The sequence below is a fragment of the Solanum lycopersicum genome, chromosome 2 (assembly GCF_036512215.1).
Source record: "Solanum lycopersicum chromosome 2, SLM_r2.1".
Taxonomy (NCBI): domain Eukaryota; kingdom Viridiplantae; phylum Streptophyta; class Magnoliopsida; order Solanales; family Solanaceae; genus Solanum; species Solanum lycopersicum.
In genome coordinates, this window is record NC_090801.1 from 26,983,933 (window position 1) to 27,001,844 (window position 17,912).

Below are 17,912 nucleotides of genomic sequence, written 5' to 3' on the forward strand. Positions count from 1 at the left end.
ACATTTCCATAACTTTCCATTTGATTGTTATAGAACTACACATGAATCAAGTTTCATCGGGTCCAATAAAGGCAATATAGTTCGAATATTTCTTTTACAAACATAACAAATGACTATTCACCAATATTCATGTCTATGCAAATACTTTCATTATAATAGACGTATCTTTTCATAAAAAATCACAACATATTAAGTGAAACTTTTTCATAAAATAACACAATTATTTTGAACGAGTATATATATAATTTGGTAGTTTCATACTAAAATAGAGAAACTCAACAACCTCAATACCAAATATACTCCAAAATTTTTGTTGGTCTAACATAATACAAAAGTATCATTTAATTTCATATATTTTGCTCCAAAGTTAAATTAAACACCAAGTCTAATCATAAGAAAAAAACCCCACATTTTAAATGTGATATAAAAAATATTTTTCAAGTATGTGAAAATAGTTATTCCACTTATTTTCCTAGACTTTCAAAATGTCATCTACAATATGAAACCTCTTTGGAAATATTATTCTACAAAAGAATTATATATCTTCAATTCTCTTTGATAATGTTTACACAATGACAAAGTTTATTCCATAGAGGCACAAAATCACAAACTCTAAGTCATTGATATTTTTTGTCTATCACAAATAGACATACCACTTAGTATTCTAAATACTAACAATAAGGACAAAAAAATTGTACAATTTATTTATATATAACATTGAAGTTTATAGACAATCAAAAGTACAAAACACTGACTTATTATGTGAAGTTTTCGTATTCTTCAAATCAATTGCATAGTCTAATTTATCCAGAGTAGAAAACCACAAAGTTATTAGTTTTACAAAAATCAGACACACTAACATTTCATGTGGAGTAAAACACTACAAAAATCTTTTTTTTTCCTCTCCAAACAGAATAACACATATTCTTAGACCATCACATAAAAATGTTTTTCTTTTCAAATAGTCTTCTAAATAGAACATTTTAACATACTATTTATCAAACAAAAATATGTATATCTCATTCTGCAAACTAGTAAATTTTAAAGGAAACACTATTTGCCAAAAAAATCATTTAAAAATATCAATTATTAGAACTTTTTCCTAATACACACATGATAAGTATCAAAATTTTTAACCTTTACAAACTATTTTCCTCCTAACATAAACAATAAGAAGGTTACCGAATGTAATCTTTAATTGGAATGCCACCAATTTTTTTTGGTACATTCTCAATTCAACCTTGCTAACAAAACAACAAATTATTGAGAAGTAATGCATTTATCTTTTATTCCCATCAGTAGAATATAAGAAATACTAACAGTATAATAATTTTCTTAAGATTGTTATTCATCTTGTATTCCTAACATACTTAGAACAAAAGTTTGAAAAACTTTGTAAGACAACAAAGTTTAAGAACATGTTCACAACTAGAAAATTAAAACTAGTAGCGAAACTACAATCAGAAAAGATTAGAAAAAATATACGAAACATTTTTCTTAAAGAAGAATTGTTATTAATATGTGTTAAAAGATTCTTACAAATTCCAATAAACTTTCCAGAAACACGAAATTACAAAAGTTTAATGAACCAGTGAAGAATAAAATAATAGAAGTACTGAAATTAATTCACAAATCTAGAATTTGTAACACATACCAGAATCTGGAAATAAAGAAAGAAGATCAAGCCCACTGAATGCATAGTGCCCCCTTAAGGAAATAATTTCCTCTAGTATCCGAGGTTTAATTTGGAATATGTCCTCCCAGGGTAGAATGATTTCAATCACCAGTGTATTGATACCCAAAATGCTGATGTCAGCGAAACACTCAACGACAATAGTAAAATACACTTAGAATACTAGATTTAGTAGTAGAAGAAGAAGTTCATAAATTCTATTTTTAAAATGAAAGTAAATACCTCAATTTATAGAAAATAAAGGGTAGTGCGAAAAGGTTCTTATTGTGCCTTATCGAAAAAAAGTCACAACTTTCCATAAAAATCACAAGTTTTCATAAAATTCATTGTAGACATAGAAATTTTGTGGAACTCTAGAAGATGCGTTCAATTCGAGTTGGGACTCTACAAATTGTGTTCAATTCAGATTAGGATTGTTGGATACTACTCAACCCTAAACTGTAGTTTATGCCTATATATAGAGTACTAAATTCCTTAAAAAGGCATCTCGGAAGTTCCATAAATAGATCAAGATATCGAATAATATACAAATTGATGGATTATTCATAGAGAGAGGTCAAATGTAAATCATCCTAGTTCGAGAAATACGCCACTAACGACCCTCGAATCATACAAAATCATGGAGAGTAGAATTAAGGGATCAACAGAATTGTACCGCTGGTTTAATCAATAAAATTATGTTTCTTCATATTTTATTTGTATGGTTATTTTATTTTCAATATGTTTAAAATTTGTTGCAAACAAAAATTGGCATGCCCAATGGGAAAATCTCTACCTGTCATTTTAACTTTTTAAACTCAAAGAATATCGAGATGACTTCCATGAACAACAACTCTTGATCAACCGCCTCTAAGGTCACTAGCTCCAAGTTCTCTACTGAAGTTGAAGACATCATCGGAGTTAGCTTTGGAATTTTTGGAGCTGTTACGAGAAGCAAGGATGCTACACTAGGAAAATAAACGCTTCAAGTGTCTTCTGCATCAACTTCTATTTTTGGGTCTTCGACTCCAAAAGGAGCAAGTTACTCCATAAATGCTCTAGAAGGAGGAAGTAGTGTTGCTGAAAAGATCAAGAAGACATTAGATCAACTTAAGCAATATGGTTCTAATAACTCTACCACAAGGGAGAACTGTGATTCAACTTATGAATCATCTCCACGTATATCACGTAACATGAGTCCACTGAAAATTAACTTACGCAACAATCCATTTTATTCTCCTGCATCTACGATGATCATGCAAACGATGGTGACTGCTGCTACTTGTCCCGAGGAACAACTCGCAAATTTGACGAAGTTGGTTGAATGATTGACGAAGCATGTACAATACCAAGAATCTCGAATTGACAAGTTGATGGACAGGATAGAAGTACTTTTAGATGGAGATGCGAGCCATGCACCTGGAAAGGGCATTGAAGTTCAAGAAATCGAAGATCCTATTAAGAAAGCCCCATTTGTTAAAGAGATGCCAGTTTCTTCTGGAGGAATGATCCCACTCGATCACTCAAAGGAGTTTATTGAAGGCACTATCAAAGATAAGTATGAAGTCTCCACAAAGTCTTCTCATATGTATGCTAAGCCATACACTGCTAGGATTGATAACTTTAAAATGTTTGTTGGTTATCAACCTCCCAAATTTCAACAATTTGAGGGAAAAGGAAAACCAAAAAAACATGTCGCGCACTTTATGTAGACATTTAATAATGCTGGAACATATGATGACTATCTTGTCAAACAGTTTGTCCGCTCTCTAAAAGGAAATGCCTTTGATTGGTACACGGATCTCGAACCTCACTCTATTGATAGTTGGGAGCAACTAGAACATGAGTTTCTCAATCGCTTCTATAGCACAAAGCGCACGGTGATCATGGTAGAACTCACAAATACTCGCCAAAGAAAGGATGAATCGGTCATAGATTTCATAAATCGATGGAGGAACGCGAGCCTAAATTGCAAGAACAAGCTTAGTGAAGCTTCTTCAATCGAAATGTGTATTCAAAGAATGCACTGGGAGCTTCTTTACATCTTGCAAGGAATAAAACCAAAATATTTTGAGGATTTAGACACTCGCGCTTATGATATGGAGTTGAGCATGTCATCTGCTGGAAAATATATGACTATTGTCCATGATCTTCGCAAAGAAAGGGACAAGAAAGAACCCAAGAGATGGAGCAAGTTTTTGCAAAGAAATGACAACAAAGAATCCATGAGTGTAAATGTGTCACCCGCAAAGTTCACCACAAATGAGGGCATAAAACAAAATGTGAAAATGACTTTCCAAGCACGTTCAAATCAAAAGTTGACGCTAAGGGAGATGCAAGGAAAAAAGTATCCCTTCTTGGATTCTGACGTTTCTAAAATTTTTGATGAATTGCTTGAGTTAAAGCTCATTGATTTGCCAGAGATGAAGCGACCTGATGAAGCTGGAAAAATTGATGACCCAAATTTTCGCAAGTATCACAGACTTGTGAGTCATCCTCTTTAAAAATGTTTTGTCTTTAAGGATAGAGTGATGTGATTGGTTAACGAAAATAAAATTGTCCTTGATGATGAGAAGGATAGTTCTAAACAGATCTCTATCACGTTTGGGTCACTGGATCTGGTCAAAATATATATCTATGAAAATCAGGAAGAAGAGTCAGTAGACGAGGACGTTGACATAGATGGTAATGAGGGTTGGATTCTTGTAACTAGCGAAGACGCAACAAGTCAAGCTTACGAAAAGAATTATCCGAGCAACCGGTTAGAGGAAAAATTTTGAAGAAATCTTAGAAGCAAAAATCAATCAGGCTCCCCAAAAAGGCAAAGGTTGAAGTGCATCACTACCAAAAACCTCGACGTCTTGTGACTCTAGAGAAATTCTTGCCAAGCTCGTTTGACACAAAGTCTACTCAAGGCAATGTCGAGGCATCATGTTTCAATGCGGATAAAGAACAAACAATGAAGGTGCCTCCTACTGCAAAAGAAGGAACAACGAGTGAATCCTCACCAAAAGTGTCTCCTGGGGAAGAAGAAAAAAAACAAGGGAAATCTCAAAAATGCTGTCTATTTCATCTTCTGAAAAATCTATTGAACTTTCTTCCCAAGAAGCACATGTCTGTGATACTAAAATCACTTTTACATATAACGATCATCTATTTGTGAAACACTACACAATCATCCTTTGTATATAGTGGGTCATGTGCTAGAGAAGAAGATAAATAGAATCTTAATAGATGAAGGCATTTTGCCAATCCACACATTGAAGGAAATTGACATCACAACTGGGGAACTTAGTGAAAGTCATCTGTTGATACAAGGATTTAATCAAGGCAGGCAGAGGTCTATAGGCTCTATTAAATTAGAGATCCACATGGAAGATTTGCGATCAAGCGCATGGATGCATGTGGTTGACGCAAAGACATCATACAATATATTACTTGGAAGACCTTGGGTACATGAGAATGGAATTGTCTCATCTTCTTACTATCAATGTTTGAAATATCTTGAAGGTGGAATTGAAAGAAAGATAGTTGCAGATGATAATCCTTTCACCGAAGTGGAGACACACTTTGTGGATGCAAAATTCTATTTGACAAGTTATGTTGTTAAAGGGATCCAATTCAATGACGTCAAATCAATCAAGATTGATGATATCATAAGCAAAAGAATTGATGCGGCTATCGAAAAGGTGAAAATTGACACTAAAGACTTTTATCCCATTCTTAATGAAGGGAAGATCATGTCTTCAAAGAAGAAGTTGACTTCTAGGCTTTGCTATGTTCCAAAAGCGAAGAAAGAACAAGATCAACCATCTAACATTAAACAAAAATCATTGAAAGGGCTAAATCTTCCTATAAGATGGATTGATGCAATAAACTTGTCTTCAAAGTTGCCAAAAAAGTCATTCTCTCAAGATCAAGTACTAGATATGGCTCTCCCTACAAAAAGCACAAGAGAAGGTTTTGATGCCAATGCCTACAAGTTATTTGTGAAGGCATGATACAACCCTAGTGAGTCATCAATGCTAGGGAAACTCCCATCAGAAGATACCACTAGGAAAAAGCGTGAAGGCCTAGGTTATAGCCAACCGCCGCCAATTCGCATTTCCATACGAAGGGCCAGTAATAATCATATAACTTTTGAAGATGACGTAACTGCTTCCAATAAAAGGCCTTCCGTATTTGATCGACTTGGTGAAGCGACAACAAGAATTTCTTTGTTTAAGAGGTTAGGTCCTTTGAAAAAGAATAACAAGAACCTGAGAAGTTATTTAAAAGTTACAACGCCTACTTCACATTTGATTCGAAAGGATTTCACAAGTATGATTCCTTCCAGGATGAGGCGACGAGTGGAACTTGTGGTTTCCTGTAAAGAGGACCTCAAGGCAAAGGTTCATATTGTGTTTTACACCAAAGAGCGCGAGGAAGATGAAGAAAGTGTAGGTTCCTCAAAGCATGTAACAATCCAAAATGAGTAGGATTCTTCACCTCAAAAGAAGATTGAGGAAGAGGCAGAAGATATTCTCTCGTGTTGTCATATATTGGTCAATGACAATGATCCTATGGAAGAGGAAGATGCTAAAGATGCTCCACTAGAACTAGAAGAAGGAGTAAAGATCACAATAGATCCTTTGAAAGAAGTTAACCTTTGCACCTATGAAAACCGAAAGCCAACTTACTTGAGTGCATTTCTATAAATTGATGAAGAAGTCGCTTACATGAATATACTCAAATAATATAGAGATGTCTTTGCTTGAATTTATAAAGAAATGCCTAGATTGAATCCTAGAGTAGCGGTCCATCAGTTGGTAGTCAAAAATGGTTCTCGACCTGTTAAACGAGCTCAAAGACGTTTTAGACCGGACTTGATTCCGTTGATAGAAAATGAAATTAACAAACTCAATAAGGTAGGATTTATTCGTGAGGTCAAATATCCTACATGGATTTCAAGTATTGTTCCTGTGAGGAAAAAGAATGGTCAAATTCGAGTTTGCATTGACTTTAAAGATCTCAATAATGCATGCCCTAAAGATGAGTTTCCTCTTCCCATTCCAGAGTTGATGATCGATGCCACCAATGGTTATGAGCCAATGTCGTTCATGGATGGCTCTTCTGGATATAATCAAATTTTCATGTCACCAAAAGATGAAGAACTCAGTGCATTTCGCACGCCAAAAGGTATTTAGTGCTACAAAGTGATGCCATTTGGTTTAAAGAATGATGGAGCCACATATCAAAGAGCTATGCAAAATATCTTTAATGACTTTCTCCATAAAAATGTTGAAGGTTATGTTGATGATTTTGGTAGTAAAGTCGAGGAAGAGGGGTGATCATTTGAAAGACTTAAGGATGGTGTTTGAGTTACTCTGAAGATACGAACTAAGGATGAATCCATTGAAATGTGCCTTCGGAGTTACTTCTGGCAAGTTCCTTGGCTTTATTGTGAGACATCGAGGAATTGAAATTGATCAAGCCAAAGTCAATGCAATATCAAAGATGCCTGAACCTCGAGATATTCATGATTTAAAAAGTCTCCAAGGAAATTTAGCCTACTTGATGTCAACCCTTCAATCATCTCATGAAGAAAGGTGCTCCTTTTAATTAGGACCAAACATGTAGCGAAGCCTTTAAAATTTTCAAATGGTATCTAGCGAAACCTCCGATTTTGGCAGCCCCTATACTTGGAAAACCATTGATACTCTACATTGAAGCACAAGAAAGGTATGTAGGAGACCTGTTAGCTCAAAAGAATAGTGAAGGCAAAGAAAATGCTCTTTATTACTTAAGTAGAACGATGACGCCAAATGAGCTAAATTATTCGCCAATCAAAAAGTTATGCTTGGCACTGGTCTTCTCAATTCAAAAGATGAAGCATTATTTTCAAGCTCATGTTGTCCGCCTTCTTTATAGAGCAAATCCCATCAAGTTTGTTATGTCAAAACTTGTCCTTAGTGACCGACTAGCAATACGGTACCTCCAATTTAAACAATTTGAGATTGCGTACATCCCTCAAAAATCCGTGAAGGGACAAGTAGCAGAATATCCTATACCAAATGATTGGGAGTGAACTGCTGAGTTTCATGATGAAGATGCGATGTTAATTGAAGTTCAACCTCCTCAGAAAATGTACTTTGACGGGACTGCACATCGCGACAGAGCTGGTGCTAGCGTGGTGTTCATCACTTCACAAGTAGAGATTCTACTATTCTCTTTTACTTTAAAACGATTTTGCTCCAATAAGTTTTTTGAATATCAACCACTGATACTTGGACTTGAAATGGTCGTTGACATGAAACAATTACATTTACAGGTCTTTGGTGACTCTCAATTGGTGATTAATCAATTCTTGGGAAGTTATGATGTGAAAAAGCCTAAATTTCGCCCTTATCATGATTATGCTCAAAAGTTGATAAGATGGCTTGGAGATGTAACCCTTCAACATGTGCGTAGAACAGAGAATAAGAAAGCTGATACATTGGTTGCTCTAGCTTCAACGCTAACCCTTCATGATCAAACGCAAGTCATTGTCTATTAAAAATGGATAGTATCACCGTCAAATAAGGAAGAATATATTTAAAATGAGATTGATCATATCGTCGCCATTGTTGAATCCGCGAATGAAGATTGACAACCCATCATTGACTACCTATGTTATAGGATACTTCCAGAAAATCCAAGAAGAAGAACTGACATACGTCGTCGTGCGCCTTGTTTCCTTTACTACATCGACACATTATAAAGTAGATCATTTGAGGGTATGTTATTACGATGTTTGGGAGAGAAAGAAGCGATTCAAGCTCTGCAAGAAGCACACTCAGGAGTATGTGGATCACATCAATCTGGACCAAAACTTCAATTTCAGATAAAGAGGATGGGGTATTACTGGCCAACCATGGTGAAAGATTGCTTATATTACTCCAGGAGGTGCGATGCTTGTCAATTTCACGCGAATTTCATTCATCAATCACCCAAAGTATTTCACCCAACCATCGCATCTTGTCCATTTGACGCTTGGTGACTGGATATTATAGGACCATTATCAAAGTCTTATGGTGGACACTTGTACATCTTGGCTGCAACTCATTACTTTTCAAAATGGGCTGAAGCTATCGCTCTTTAAGAGGTGAAGAAAGAGAATCTAGCAAATATTATCCGAGCAAATATTATCTATCGCTTTAGCATCCCTCGCTATATAATAACAAACAATGACAAACGATTTGATAACAAGTTAATGAACAAGATTTGTGATCTTTTTGACTTTAAGCGGCGTAAATATTCTATGTATCATGCTACCGGTAATTGTCTTGATGGAGCATTCAATAAAACTCTATGCAACTTGCACAAAAAAGTTGTCTCCAAATCCAAACGGGATTGGCATGAAAGAATGGAAGAAGCTTTGTGGGCATATATGGACAACGTATCGCACACTAGCTCAAGCAACACCATATTCACTTTCTTTTGGAGTTGAAGCAGTCTTGCCACTCGAGCGTCAAATACGCTCCTTAAGACTTGCTATTCAAGAAGGGCTAAGGCTTGCTGAGGAAGAAAATTCTCGATTGCGTATTGATGAGTTAGAAGCACTTGATGAAAAGAGGTTAGAAGCCCATCTCATGCTTTAAATTAGAATATTCGTTTGAGGTGCTTTCAACTTGGAGATCAATTTCTCGCGGTAAGATTACCCATCATTACTTCGCATAAGTTTGGAGGAAAATTTACCTCAAAGTGGGATGGACCATATGTCGTACAAGAAGCATATTGAAATGGTGCTTACAAGCTTGTTGATACTGTTGGATTAAGGATCGGTCTTTTTAATGTCGAATTCCTAAAGAGATATTACTTCGCATAAGTTTGGAGGAAAATTTACCTCAAAGTGGGATGGACCATATGTCGTACAAGAAGCATATTGAAATGGTGCTTACAAGCTTGTTGATACTGTTGGATTAAGGATCGGTCTTTTTAATGTCGAATTCCTAAAGAGACATTATCCTTGAAATAAGATGATGATCCTTAAGGTACGAGCCTAAAATGCATGTCACTCCTGGCCCTCAAGAGTATAAACTATGTACGACACAACCACAAAAAAAATCACTCAAATCCCCAGAACTACGTTGTGACTTGATCCTCCTCACCGAGGTACGTAGGCGCTTAGAACCATATTTATAAGTTCAGTTGCATGAGTGTCAAAAAAAATGTTCCCACTTGATCTATTTCATGAAAGTCAAAACGATATATATTTTATTTTATCTTTTGTCTCATCAAATTTAAGACTTGCACAAAGTATTGATGGGTCAATGGAGGGGGCAAACCTTTATAAAATATAAGTCTCTTATTAGTACAGTTGAAGTCTTGAAATTAGATCAAGTATGCAAATTGAAGTCTTTATATTCTTCGTGTTTATTTTTTAAGTACCCAAATCCTCCAAATATACAAGTTGAAGTATTCAAATCCTCCAACTATAAAGGTAAAACTTCAAGTGTGTAAGTACAAGTCTTCAAAATCTCCAAATGCGCTTGTAATTGAATTTCATGCCTTAAGGTGGGCGATATTTGTCCCTTTGCACCTTAAGCTAGAGTTTCCACGAGTGTATACTGTAAAGGATATTTAAATTTTCATGCCTTAAGGTGGACAAGATTTGTCCCTTTGCACCTTAAGTTGGCCTTTTGACTGGTGTATATTTAAAAGGATCTTTAAATTTTCATGCCTTAAGGCGGACAATATTAGTCCATTTGCACCTTAAGCTAGCTTTATTGCGATTTTTATCCTTCAACAAATCTTTAAATTTATATGCCTTAAGGTTGGCAAACTTGTCCCTTTGCACCTTAAGATAGAGTATCCACGGATTTATCTTTAAAGGATCCTTAAATTTTCATGTCTTAAGGTGGACAATATTTGCCCCTTTGCACCTTAAAATGGTCTTTTCATGGATTATCCTGCCTCAAGTTTGTTAAATATTAGAGACCTTGTAACACCTTGACTTTATTTTCTAGGCAGGAGCGTTACACGGTATTCTAGTAAAGCTTCAAGTTTGTTAAGCATTCTGGACCTTGTAGCTCCTTGAGTTTATTTTCAAGGCGGGAGCGTTACACGGTATTCTAGTAAAGTTTCAAGTTGGTTAAACATTCGGGACCTTGTAACACCTTGAATTTATTTTCAAGGCAGGATCATTACATTGAATTCTAGTAAAGCTTCAAGTTGGTTAAGCCTTCCGAACCTTGTAACACCTTGATTTTATTTTCAAGGCGGGAGCGTTACACGGTATTCTAGTAATGCTTTAAGTTGGTAAAGCATTCAGTATCTTGTAATACCTTGAGTATATTTTTAAGGCGGGAGCGTTACACAATATTCAAGTAAAGCTTCAAGTTGGTTAAACATTCAGGACCTTATAACACTTTGAGTTTATTTTGAAGGCAGAGCGTTACACGGTATTCTAGTAAAGCTTCATGGTTAAAAACTTGGGACCTTGTAACGCCTTGAGTTTATTTTCAAGGCGGGAGATTTACACGGTATTCTAGTAAAGTTTTAAGTTAGATAACCATTAAGGGCCATGGAACACCTTGAGAGTATTATTTATTTATTATTTTTTGGCATGGACGTTAACCACATTTTTATGTGATAAATTCTTCCAATATTTAGCCTCCGTAAAATATAAAATTTCTTTTGTTGATCTACAAAAAAAAAGAGGAGAAAAATACAAGTGAAGGAGAGATTTTTACACGTCAAGATGTTTGAGACCCGGAAGGTATTAAATCTTGATTCTTGAATGTGTTGTAGACCTTTATGTGTATATTCGGAATCATCAAGCGGATTATGATTTCGTTGTTCCTACGTCAAGACACGAGATTTTTAGCATGGCAAAATATAGAGCTAACTTCAAAAAATCATCTAGAAAGATTCTGAAGGTGTTAAATTTTTAATTTTGAATATGTTAGAGATTGAAAAGTCTATTTTCTGCAAAATAAAACGGTTCATGATTTTGATTTTTCTACAATGAGATATGAATTTTCTATGACGGATATGTCAGGCTGTAAAAAAAAGTGACAAATTTTTAGCATGACAAAATCTAGAGCTAACTTCAAAAAATCATCTAGAAAGATTCTGAAGGTATTAAATTTTGAATTTTGGATATGTTAGATATCGAAAAGTCGTTTATGAAAAATCAAATGGTTCATGATTTCAATTGTTCTACAATGAGATATAAATTTTCTACGACAGACATGTCAATCTGTAAAAAAGTGATGAAAATAAATAAAAAAAGGAGGAAAATTACCTTGAGTATGCCCTTTTCTTCGTAGGCTCAGAGTTTGTAATTGAAGATAAAATTATGGAGACAATGTATCTATTTATAAATGTCATGTGGTGGGATAAAATCCTTCTCCCAGTTCAATTACAATTTCTTTTTGGCTTGGACAATAAAACATATATATGAATATGAAATTTAGTAGGATTACAATTCCTGGTTGAATTATAATTCCTTTTTGGTTTGGTCAATAAACCATATATAGGAATATGAAATTGAGTAAGATTACAATTTATAGTTCAATTACAATTCCTTTTATGAATATATATATATATGTGTGTGTGTGTGTGTGTGTGTGTGTGTGTGTGTGTGTGTGTGTGTGTGTGTTTGTCTTGAATTTGAGGTATGGTATCCATCCTTGAACCCTCTTCCATTCAGGGAGTCCTTTCTAAAAGATTTCAAAAAGGGTTTTCAAACTCTACTTTTTGTACCTTTGCTTTTAAGCACGGGTCTTCTTGTAAAAGTGTTTTAATGATTGAAATGTATTTATTCTAGCATTAATTGATGATTTTAATTTCAAAACTCTAATGAACTCATGTTTATGCATATTTCAAACTTTTAACTTAAGAAATGGGTTAAGTGAGCATGTTTGTGTAGAGAATGAGCTTTAGTTTTCTTGTGTAGTTATATTGGTTTAGCTACTTCCATTAGGGCCTTATAATGACAAAATATTGAGAAATTGGTTATATATGATACTGGCTTGATTTAATGGTAAGTTGCTTATATTGTATAGTCCTTATTATAAATTTCTCTTAAGTGGTATGGTCCACCTTCTTGGTGGCGGTGTTTACTTGACTTATATGAATGTGAATTTAATTATTCATTGTGAATGAGTACATGAAGGCTTTTTATGTGAAATAAGGATGTAAATGATATTATTCTTGTTTAATGTGTTTTGTAAGGCGAAAATCTGAAGTAGGCTAGAGAGTATGCCTAAATGACTTATATGATTATGTGAAGTATGTAAAGTGTGTGATTTGATGAATAAAGGTCTAAAGCATGTATAGAAGTAATAAGAATGAAATGATGCTTATATGCAAGGTGTGCTCACAAGTACACACACGCACACACACACTTAAATGAATGTATGAAACTAAGATGAGTAAAAAGGGGAGTCTTGGGGTGAACACTTTTCGTTAGTTGAGATAAAGTGTTTAGTAGCAACCTTACTATTCCGAATGAGATTTCTAAGATAGGTTGGAGGATATATTCCCTTCGTGAGTTAACATGTGGTATTCACTAGTTATCCTTAACCTATACTATATAATGTTGAGAATTCGTGCGGAGTTATGCCTAGCACCGAGAGGATATGAAGAAGGGGTGGTTACACTTCGTGAGTTGAGATGTTGTGTTCTAATGTACCTCTTGAGATGAGTACCCGTTGTTAGTAGATAATGAGTTACTTAGTAGCAATATCCTTATCCCTTAATTATGTGCCCGCATAGGTGTAGCTATTGGAAAATTCATGTAAAAGCCAAGAAGTATGACCTTACTTTAGGCAAGTGAGGATCCCTCAATCCAATAGGGGTTAATATCAGGAGTTCCATGTCTAGCTCTCATGGTCTTTGTCGGTTAAGCAAACCCCCACAAATGTTATGAAAGTACTAAGTCTTATAAAAGAGTGTGCTACTTAGGGTAGGTAGTGGAATGGGACGCTATTTATCCGTTGCACTAGGGAGGAATTCCGAAAGGACAGTCTTGGTGAGCCTTATGTGAATTGAATGAACTATGTCTTCTAAAAGAACGTGCTACTTAGGGTAGGTGGTGGCATGTGACACTATCTATCTATTGCACTAAGTAGGACCTTCCAAAAGGGAAGACTTGGTGCCAAACCTTCTAAAAGAGTGTACTACATCAGGTAGGTGGTGGTACGGGACGCTATCTACTCATTCCACTAAGTAAGAACTCCAAAAGGGAAGTCTTTGGTGTTTTATTGGGTGTTCTTCTAATATGTTGTGATTGAGTGGTGACTTGTTCTCCCGAGGTGAGTAAGCTGAAAGGGTTAGTCTTGAGGACTGCATGGGTGTGTATTTGTGTATTCAAGGAAGTGTTTAGATGTTTTCTTCATGTCTTACCTTGGATAGTCTTTGGATAACTTTAGGTAGGGAAACTCCTACTAATCACTTCCTCATTGGCAATACCTTGGATGTTCAGCATCGTAGGAGTCTTTTAGTTCACTGTAATTGTTAAATGAGCTTACTGTAAAGTTGGAAAGTTTACAGTAAAGTGTTCTTTTGGTTTAAAATTTATGGAAACTCTTATCTAAGTGTTAAATGATGTTTCTTATGATGTTTTGCTTATAGATTCATGAATGTTATAATTTTTTTGGCATTAAAGGTTATTTTACTAAAATGTCACTTTTTACATGATTTTACATATGCCATACTGAGTACATTGTTTTGCACTAACCCCATAATGTTATATACTTTATAAGTATAGGTTGGAAGCTTTTGAAGGTTTGGAGGTGAAGCTTGAGAAAGATGCTCTTAAGATAAAGTATGTCGTATAATCAATGGCATAGTCATGTTCATAGTTTCTTAATTAAAGACTTATAATGTATTTCTCTTTCAATGTAAAGGGCCGTATCCCTAGGATATTATGTCGTGTCTTAAGTTTGGTTTGTGATGATGAGATTCTCTAAGTATTTATGAAAGTTTTCTTTTGTTAAATTGTTCGTGAAAAGTTTTAAATGCCTCACTACTTTTCATGTTTTATGTAATGAACGATAGTTAAAGGGCTTGTACAGGACCCCACAGGGTCAAGTACGCCCGGTGACGATCCGAGGGTTATCCCTAGCTTCTAGGGGGTACTTGAGGCTTGTGACAACTACCAGCAAGATCACTCATTGTACATTCAAGTGAAAAAAAACATAACAAACCACTTTAGAGTATTAATTTAAAAAAAATGAAGTTATGGATCACACGTGAAAGATCCTAAATAAGAATAACAATAATCAACTAGAAACAACTTTTAACACTAGATTCAATACTACACTAACATTATTTTTCACCGAAAAATGAATCCAAACAAAAGTATAAACAAAAAATATATATCAACACATTTTTATGAAAAAAAGAAAGATATTAAGCAGAAAAGAAAAAAGAGAGATTCCTTTTACAGAAAGGATGAGTCGGTAGTAAGTAGTCATAGCAATAAAAGTTACCTGAAGTAGAAAACTAAAACAAATCAGTGTGAAATCGATGTAAATTATTTGTGCATAACTCTAGATGTTTTCTTAAACCCTAACACCTATTTTCAGAAAATTTAATTCTACAAAAACATCTATTTTAAGAACATTCAATCTTACTTCAATCTATCCAAAATGGAAAGAGTTTATAGTTATAATATTATATTTTCTTAACACCCAATCGACTAAAATCTCTGTTTTTAGTGGTTGAGTGAAACAATTCCTAGTTAAGGTCCATATTAGCAATCGGAAAACAATGGTATGCCAAGTTAAAATTGCAAGACAATGGTATGTCAAGTTAATTTGATATTCTTATGCAGTAATATAACCAAAACTCTTAGTGGAGTTCTTATTTTTCAAAGATAAACAGTTGAAACTCATCAAAATCGAAGATGGCCTAGATGAAGAAATATTGCAAATTGGAGATAGGATTTTAATTTTATGACCAGTTCTTGATAAACGCAGCTTGGGAAATTGATTCCACTTGATATCTAAACCAACAAATCGATTTGGGCAAACTAGAGCTTTGAAATCGAATATGGAGTTTGAGCGCTTACCTTTCTAGATGGAGACTTGCTTTAGAGCTTCGAGATGGAGTCTTGTTTCGAGCTTTGAGTGTTACCAGCTTCAAGATGGAGTTTTAAATCTAAATGGATTTTCCGAGATGGAGACTAGGAGTTTCAGAACATCATCTGAAAATGTTAGTGTGAATATTTTATGCCCTAAAAATATATCACTTAAAAATATTTTGCAACAGAATTAGTGATAGATTATAACATCCGTCACTATCCAATAAATATATATATATATTTTAAAAATATTACATTGACAGATAGTTTTGTCACTATATAATCTAATTTTTATGACAATATATATAAAAGTTTAGAGTCCATTTTTTCGTCGTTAATTGTTGTGGCAAAATACTAGTTTATTTTTTCACCCTTTTTTTGTTATTAAATCCCTAGGGAAAATTGGGCTGCAAAATTTTGGCGCTAATATTTAGCGACGAATTAAATATTTTGTTGTAAATCTGACGCTATATTAAAAATTAAATATCAATTGTTAATTTTGCAACAAAATGATAATTTCGTCGCAAATCTGACATTATCTAGTGATGGAATATAGTTCGTCACTAATATCCGTTGCTAAACGTTGTTTTTTAGTAGTGAATGAATACTCCTTCCTCGGACTTAGTGCCACACTTTGAGATAAGCAATCCAAGTCTTCTTCAAGAAAAAGAGTGTAAGTTACCTAGTAAAAACCTACACTTACCAAAATGTAGAGGAAGAAAGGGTTAGCACAAAATTGTACCAACTATGGAAACATGTATAAAATCCTTGAAATGTGATACAAAAGGACATTTTATTTGAAAAAAAATGTACCAAGTATGGAAACATGCATAAAATCCTTGAAATATGATAAAAAGACATTTTATTTGAAAAGAATGCATTTATCATGTGTAGAACCCAAAATACATTTTTAATGTTAAAGACAAGCCTTAATAACGTTTATATTCACAACATGGTAAAATCAACACCTTAGAAACCTCTAAGGAACACTTGTGCAATGTGTGGTTGACATCCCATAATACCAACCATACCAAGTAATTCCTTGAAGCTACTTTGGTCATACATATCATCTTTGGACCTCATAATAATCAGTAGTCATCAACAAGGAAATGGTAATGTACATTACTTGAACATAAAGAAAGTCATTCACATCAAATATCCATTCAATATACATGCATACATTCATATCTCATCATATCATAAATAAACCATCCCAAAACATCCTACTATGTCTACTTGTGCAATGCAAAAATGAAGTCGCATACCCTACTCATACTACGTAAATTCACCAATAAGTCATAGTTTAGTTAATGTCTCATCCATTATCTTGTCAGAGAAGAATAGACATAAACGACATAGACTATGTGAGCTACATAGAATGCGGTATTGTGTAACCCCGCACCAAAAGAAGGCGTCCTATTTTCCTAACGTAGAACTGACATGTTTAGTCTTAAGTTTGATCCACTAGGTAAAGTCCTTTCTTGGTACATATTTATGGGATAGGGAGATTGCTTCTACAAACCCGACCTATTGCATTGGCGGAGGAGTTTCTATCTCATGAGTTTACTTGGAATATGACTCAACAAATTGCATTGGTAGAAGGGCATTTAACTCATTGTGGATATCCACTCGGTGCTAAGCATTATTTTCCAAATTATACATAATTAGTCTTAAATTGCATTACATGTGTGAAGGGGTGCTTTACCCTTCATTCAATAGAACTCATTATAATAGCTCATACATTCATTGAAGGTGAGAATGTACTTTCAACCTTAGAATCGTCATCAATATGTGAGTAGAACTTTTACATTACAATCATAGTGTTTTCATGAGTATTAGCCTTTAAATCAACACAACAATGTTATCACCATTCTAGAAAAGTTATATATAAATATGTGTAAAGGTAAGGGGAGAATTAACCTTTCAATAATACCTCAATAAACACAATGGTAACAAGATATTTACCTTTCAAGTGAATTATAAGTCCACATACAACTTTCATTAATCATGAACAAACCTTCACAATTTACCCACTTCAAGGTTCATGAACCAAGTTCTCACAATCACACTTAGAAATACTACTTGAAGCATGAATAAAACAAGATTCAATAACTAATTCAACATAGATATAATTTATAGTATTCATCTTGCATCTATAAACCAATCACAATTCATGAAATTGGGGTC

General features: G+C 34.3%; 1 long non-coding RNA gene across 2 annotated transcripts; it reads right to left on the reverse strand.

Moving 5' to 3' along the window:
• Window positions 1-1,491: 1,491 nt before the first annotated feature.
• On the reverse strand, window positions 1,492-16,122 carry LOC109119253 (uncharacterized). 2 transcript variants are annotated; one of them, XR_011214444.1, is made up of 2 exons: window positions 15,714-16,122; window positions 1,492-11,494 (listed from the first exon to the last, which is right to left on the reverse strand). It is a non-coding gene; the product is annotated as an uncharacterized lncRNA (long non-coding RNA). The 2 variants fall into 2 exon arrangements; XR_002026519.3 differs by lacking the exon at window positions 1,492-11,494 and adding an exon at window positions 14,624-15,132.
• Between the last annotated feature and the right edge of the window lie 1,790 nt (window positions 16,123-17,912).